Source organism: Scylla paramamosain, unplaced genomic scaffold (genome assembly GCF_035594125.1).
Source record: "Scylla paramamosain isolate STU-SP2022 unplaced genomic scaffold, ASM3559412v1 Contig5, whole genome shotgun sequence".
NCBI lineage: Eukaryota > Metazoa > Arthropoda > Malacostraca > Decapoda > Portunidae > Scylla > Scylla paramamosain.
Window position 1 is genome coordinate 1120001 of NW_026973670.1, and position 7500 is coordinate 1127500.

The window sequence follows — 7500 nt, forward strand, 5'->3', positions numbered from 1 at the left end:
TTAAAACAACGGGTCTAAAGTCATTAAAAACTTTGGGAAATTTCACTTTCGCAATGGGTTTAATTTCGGACTCCTTCCATTTGAGTGGCACGATACCGTGGTCTATAGAGTGCTGAAAGAGTGACCTCAGCACTGGAGCTAACTGTTCTGCACAACACTTGAGTGCCCTGGCTGGCACACCGTCAGGACCTGTCGCCTTGCTAGCTCGAACCCGCTTTAGGGATTGCAATACACATTTTTCTGTTATTAAAATCTTTTCACTTGAAATGTTCTGAGTGTCTGATATAATATTATTACACTCCTCACTAAAATTATACCTCTCAAACCTAGCAAAGAAGGAATTCATTTCGTTAACGTAAGTGGTTATGTCTTGTGGATATGGTTTATTTGTCTTTTCTTTATGTCCGCATAAAGTTTTCAGTCCTATCCACGCATCTTTAGTACTGTTCGTTCTAAATAAACCCTCGATCTTTTCTTTATAGTCCTTTTTTGAGTCAGTTATTTTCTTATTGATTTTCTTTTGTACTGCTTTTTGTTGTGTGCTATCACTGTTAACCATGTACCTTCTTTTTTCATTCAACATAGTTTTCAATTCTTTAGTCACCCACGGTTTATTATTAGGGTATATCTTGATTACTTTTGTAGGTACTAGCATATCAAAACAGAACTGAAAATAGGAATTAAAGATGTCTACGCTTGTATTGATATCCATCTCATTGTCTATAAGAACAGACCAGTCGGTACACTCGAAACATGCTTGAAGTTTCATGCTGCTATCTTCATCCCATTTTCTAATTGTTACCTGTTCACACTTTTCTCTCTTCAGAACTTGTTTATACACTGGCACACAGAACAACATATTATGGTCTCCATTACCTAGGGGGGGCCTTTTTAAAACACGATAACTCTCCTTAACATTACAGAACAGCTTATCTAGTGTTCTGTTTCCTCTTGTGGGGCACTTAACCGTTTGTACGTATGTTGGTACCTTTTCCTGAAAGTCACAGTGGTTGAAGTCACCCAATATTATCTTGACGCTCACCGGACACTCATTTTCATATTTGTTGATACAGTTTTCTAAAGTTTCAGCTGCAACAGACTCATCAGCGTCAGGAGGAATGTAAACGATAAATAAATCAACTTTACCGAATTCCCGTGGGAGGTAGAAAGGCCGACATGATACCACCAAATATTCGATGTCCTTCACACATTGGCTTTCCTTGACGGTAACCTGTGAACACCATCTATCGTTCACATAGACTGCAACTCCGCCTCCTTTCTCCTTTTCTACACTTCTCCGATCCGACCTTACGAGCTTAAAACCATCCACATTCACGGTGCTGTCTGCATCTTGATCTTGAAGCCACGTTTCCGTCAGAACGATTAAGGCACTGTCCCTATACTCATGCGTATACTTGCAGTATGCAGACAGCTCATCTATTTTGTTTCGAATGGAGCGTAGATTGCCAAAAGTTATGGTGGGTAGCGGTGTCCGCATCCCTCGCCTCCTCAGCCGTACCCTCACGCCAGATCGTCTCCCTCGTCGTCGCTTGCCGTGTTTACTTCTCCATGCTTCTTTATGACTATCGAATTTGCCACCGTTGTTTTGTAGCTCATTTAAATACTTCAAACTGCTCAGGAACTTGATAGAGAGTGGTGAGTCCAGCGCTGGCCGCAGGGCGAGGAGGGCAGCACGGTCGTGTAGGATGTTTACATTCACTGCAATCGTCTCCACCACAAATGTCACAAATACAGCCCACAACAGCAACATTTTCACAATCCACGATGGTTATTATTATATTAGAGAGAGAGAGAGAGAGAGAGAGAGAGAGAGAGAGAGAGAGAGAGAGAGAGAGAGAGGAGGATTTAGTATGTCTTCTATATATGTGTGTTTTCATTATCATCATCGTCTTATTCTTTTCTTCTTCTTCTCCTTCTTCTTGTTATTATTATTGTTATTATTATCATTATTGTTATTATTATTACTATACACACACACTCACACACACAGTAGTAGTAGTAATTATAATAGGAAGAAGAGAAACATGATGATGATGATGATAAGGAGGAGGAGGAAGAGGAGGAGGAGGAGAAGAAGGAGGAAGAAAAATTGTTGTACTTTTCTGTAATATATTTCTAAATAACTATAAGTGGAAAAGCAGAACTAATAGTGCACCATGATAGTCCATTAAATTGTTCATATCTGACTATCGCCATCATCAATTACAAATTAATTAAAAAAAAAAGAAAAATATACAGCAATTCTAATTTTGAGGCACCTAAATAGTTTCAACATTTTTCACAATATCTAAATAACTAGCAGACGAAAACAAAATGTAGTAGTACACCATGATAGTCCATTAAATTCCTCATCTCTGACTATCACCATCACCAATTACAAGTTGGTTAATAAAGAGAAAAATAAAAAAAAAATATATATAGCATATCAAATTCTAAGACACCCAGATGCTTTCAACATTTTTTCTGAATATCTAAATAACTACCGCCAAAGAAACAAAATCAATAGTACACCATGATAGCCCATTAAATTCCCCACAATTTCCTATCAACACTATTCAAAAAGTATATTAAAAAAAAACATGAAAACAAAAAAACACTTCAAAAACTCCCAAAAGACACTGAACAAAGATCAAGATTCAAGATTGTAAACATAGGACGGAGCAGATGAACTGGATAAAAGAATCAGTAGGGATGAAGTGGAGAGGTGTGTGAGAAGGCAGAAGAATGGCAAGGCAGCAGGTCCAGATGATATACCCTATGAGTTCTACAAGAATGGTGGGGAGGTAGTGATAGACAGAATGACTGAGTTATTCAACTGAGTGTGGGATGAAGAGAGAGTGCCAAGAAAGTGGAATGAGAGCCGAGTGTGTCTGTTGCATAAGGGAGGATTTAAGAGTAAGAATGAGCTGAAGAACTACAGGCCAATTGCATTAGTGAATACAGTAGGTAAAGTTTTCAGTGCAGTGTTGAATGAGAGACTGTGTAAATGGATTGAGAGAGCTGGAGTGCTGGGTGAAGAACAGAATGGTTTTCGTAGGGACAGGAGAGCCGAGGACAATATGTTTGTGGTGAATGAAATGATTGAGAAGAAAAAGAAGGATGGGGGTAAACTGTGCCTAGGCTTTTTGGATATAGAGAAAGCTTATGATAGAGTGAGCAGAGAAATGCTAGGTAGAGTCTTAGAAAAGATTGGACTGAGTGCAAAGATAGTTAACATAGTGCAAAGTATGTATGTGGACACAAGAGCTAGATACAGGCTAGGAGACATAGAAACAGACTGGGTGAAGAGTGAGAGAGGAGTTAGGCAGGGCTGTATATTGTCACCAACCCTTTTTAGCCTGTATACAGAGGAGCTAGCAGCCAGGATGAGAAGAATGAATGTAGGGGTAAGTGTGGGGAATGATAAAGTATGTGTGCTCCTTTATGCAGATGACGTAGTTGTTATGAGTGAATCGGCAGATGAGCTTCAAAGTTTGTTGGATGTAGTGGATGGCTATGGTAAAGACTTTGGAGTAAGGTTTAGCAGTGAGAAAAGCAAAGTAATGATTGTGAATAGGTCAGAGGATGAAAGTAATGTGGTATGGAGACTTGGAGAGAATGAGTTGAGACAGGTGCAAGAATACAAGTACTTAGGGATGTGGATGAGTCCCAGTGGGTGTGCAAAGGCAAAGAATGAAAAGATAAGTATGGTAAACCAGTGGGCAGGTCAACTGGGAAGCGCGGCAAGGATGAGAGCAAGTAAGTATGATGTGTTGAGAGAAGTGTGGAAGAGTGTGGCTGTGCCATGCATAATGTATGGTATGGATGTGATTGCATGGAATGAAAGTGAAATTGATAAGTTAGAAGTGGGCCAGAATAGAGTAGCAAGGATGGCACTGAGTGCACCGAGGTGCACAGCAGTTGAAGCCTTGAGAGGTGACATGGGATGGAGCACCTTCAGAGAAAGACTGACAAAAGCTACACTTAGGTACAAGATTAGGCTTGAGAGAATGGATGATGCAAGAATAGCAAGGAAGGTGTACCTGTGGAATGAAAGTGGAAGCAAATGGAGGAAGAGATGCATGAGAATGACAGACAGGAATGGATTGCAAGTTGTGTGGGCGATAAGAATGGCTGGTAGGAATCAAAATGAGCGTGAATGGGTGGTAACAAGAGGAGGCAGAGTGGGAGCCGAATGGGATGTGAGAAAATGGAAGAATGAGATAGACAAAGAAGTGAAATGTGTGGGACTGAATGAATGGAAGAATGAGATGGAAAGAAAGAAGACCCTGGAATGGTACAAGGAGAAAGAGGCCCCGAGGTATGAAAGGTGGTATGATGGAAGCCTGGGCGGTGATCTTCTCTTCCGAGCGAGGGCACAGTGTATGGATGTGAATGCAAGGAGTTACAGGTGGTCTGAGTCCCGCAGCAAAGTGTGCCAGATGTGTGACATGGGAGAGGATGAGACGGTGGAACATGTGGTGCTGGAGTGTGTGAAGTATGCCAGAGACAGGAATGAGATGATGCAAGTGATACTGACTGAGTTAGGGCATGATAGGAATGAAAGAGTGGAGAACACAGGAAAGGAATGGATGGTGTTGTTGCTGGGACTGTGTAGAGAGGCGAATGAAAGGATGATTGAGGCGGTGAAAGAGTTTCTGGAGAGAATGTGGCGTGCCAGGTGTATGAACAATTAGGATAGAGGATGCTGTTCGTTTCTCTTTTTCTTCCCCTTCTACAGGAGTTTCCGATCCAAAGGCCTGGCTCAGGAGTGATCCTGTGCCACCTGTACCATCAAGATCAAGATCGAGAGAGAGAGAAAAAAGAGAGGCCATGTTTGAGCTAGTTCACTTATCTGTGGTTCCTCTCCCCCTCTCTCTCTCTAATTAGAGCGAAAATGGAGGCGGAGGAGCTCAAGGATGAAGCCAACGACTATTTGAAAAGTAAGAGAGAGAGAGAGAGAGAGAGTGTGTGTGTGTGTGTGTGTGTGTGTGTGTGTGAAGTTCTAGCTCGCTCTGGCTGCCTGATGACACACACACACACACACGCACACACACACTTACTACTTGATCAGTGTTGCACGGCGCCTCTAAGTGTTTCATTAAACCGCTGAAAAAAAAAAAAAATAGTATTTCAATCCATGTATTTGTGTATTTAAATGCACTTGAATGTTGCAGTCTGTTAGTGTGTGATTCTTGTTATCGTTATTGGCCACTAGTGAAGAGGTGGGGTCCCTGGCTTTCTTGGGCCCGTCTGGCGTTGCTCCTTGTGCCCCTAACCTAACCTTGCCCGCCCTGGTAACACTGCAAGGAAGATACACCACTGGCAACACTGACAGACGACCCAGCCAACCAGGGACCCCACACGTACACTAGTGGCTGTTATTGATGTGTGTGCGTGTGTGTGTGGGCAATAAGTCAGCTGTTAGTACGTCTTTAAAACAACGTGGTTTTATTATAGTTTAAGCCATTACACACTACGTGGTAATAACCTACCTCATTTTGTTCTCACTATTCACATCATTTCTAATGATTACACTACTTGTCGGAAATTAATAATAACGCCGTGGGCCGTGGGTAGAGATTGGGGACATTAGCTTAAACTATGAATTTAACATTTTTTTTTCACTATTTATTATCTATTGATTCATTTATTGCAATTTTTTTTTATCTTGTTTTGTTGCAGTAATTTACCACAAAGACTTGGTGCACTTGTTGAAGGTGTTACTGGTTGACAAGCACACCATTACATAATTCACTTAAAACACTGACTTCTTTATGTAGCTGTTAGGTTAGGTTTGGTTAGGTTAAGTTAGGTTTGATTAAGTTAGGTTAGGTTAAGTTCTGTTAGGTTAGGTTAGGTTAAGTTAGGTTAAGTTAGGTTAGATTAGGTTTGGTTAGGTTAGGTTAAGTTCTGTTAGGTTAGGTTAAGTTGGGTTAAGTTCTGTTAGGTTAGGTTAAGTAAGGTTAGGCGCACAACGAGCAATGATGCTGTTAGGTTCCAGGTACAAAAAACATTTACTAGTTATAGTTAGGTTAGGTTAGGTGCACAACAAACAACCAAACTCTGGTAGGTACAGGGTACGAGAAAGATTTAGGAGTTATAGTTAGCTCTGAACTCCGTCTAGGGAAACAATGCATAGAGGCCAGAAACAGGGCAAATAGGGTACTAGGATTAATTTTTAGGAGTGTTAAAAGTAGAAGGCCGGAAGTAATATTAAAGTTATACTTGGCGCTGGTCAGACCTCATCTAGACTACGCTGTGCAGTTCTGGTCCCCACATTACAGGAAAGATATAGGTCTATTAGAATCAGTACAGAGGAGAATGACTAAAAGGATACAGGGGACGAGGAGTGTTCCTTACGAGGCGAGGTTGAAGCTGTTACATTTATGTGGTTTAGAGACGCAGAGGTTAAGAGGGGACCTGATGGAAGTCTTTAAGTGGTATAGGGGCTACAACAAGGGGGCAAACTCAATCTTAGACCAGCTGCCAGGACAGAACAAGAGGTAACGGGCACAAGGTTGAAAATTTAGGTTTAGGAAAGAGATGGGGAGGAATTGGTTCTCAAATAGTGTGGCAGATGAGTGGAACGGACTCAGCAATCAGGCTGTTAGTGGCGAGTCTTAGGGAGCTCTGAGAGATTAGACTGGGTGGTGATTGGAGAGGACAGCTGGAGATTGGCAGGCCTATTTCACACAGGGACTGCCACGTGTAGGCCTACTGGCTTGTTGCACCTCACCTTAATTGTCTTGTTATACTTGTGAATTGAAAGTATTGGATTTCTTTAATATATTACTAATGCAAGTATTAAAAACGTGGGGGCTTTGATGTTGACGATATAGGGAGATAAGCATGTTTTGTGGTGTGTTGTGTGGTTAAATGCTATGTTTGTTAAACTCAACCTTCCTTTCAGTTGTAGCTATTAAATGTTTTGCTTGTGTTAAGTTTGGTTTGGTTAGGTTAGGTTAGGTGTGTGTGTGTGTGTGTGTGTTATTTCTAAAGCTTTTATTGGTACAAATATTTCAAGCTGTGTTTTGTTTGTTGTAATAAACACACTCCATGTCTTTTTTGTGAGGCCCAGCCCTTCAGGAAGTAAACAGTTTACAGAGGGAAGCCACAGAACACCTCACTTCTCATCTCTAAAATTTGTGATTGGTGCAGAGCAAACTTGGTATTGTTCAGTGGATCAAAAAGTCAATTCCTCCACCTATCAGCTGGACACAACCTTCCACACAACTCTCCTCTCTTTTTCAGTGACACTCAACTGTCCCCTCTTCCACACTGAACATCCTCGCTCTGTCCATTGCTTATAATCTGAACTGGAAGCTTCACATCTCATCTCTAGCTAAAACAGTTTCTGTGAGGTTAGGCGTTCTGAGACGTCTCCACCTGTTTTTCTCACCCCCCCAGCTGCTAACTCTGTACAAGGGGCCTTATCCATTCATGTATGGAGTGTGTAGGGAGCTTCACATGTCTGGGGGGCTCCACTCATGCCACTCT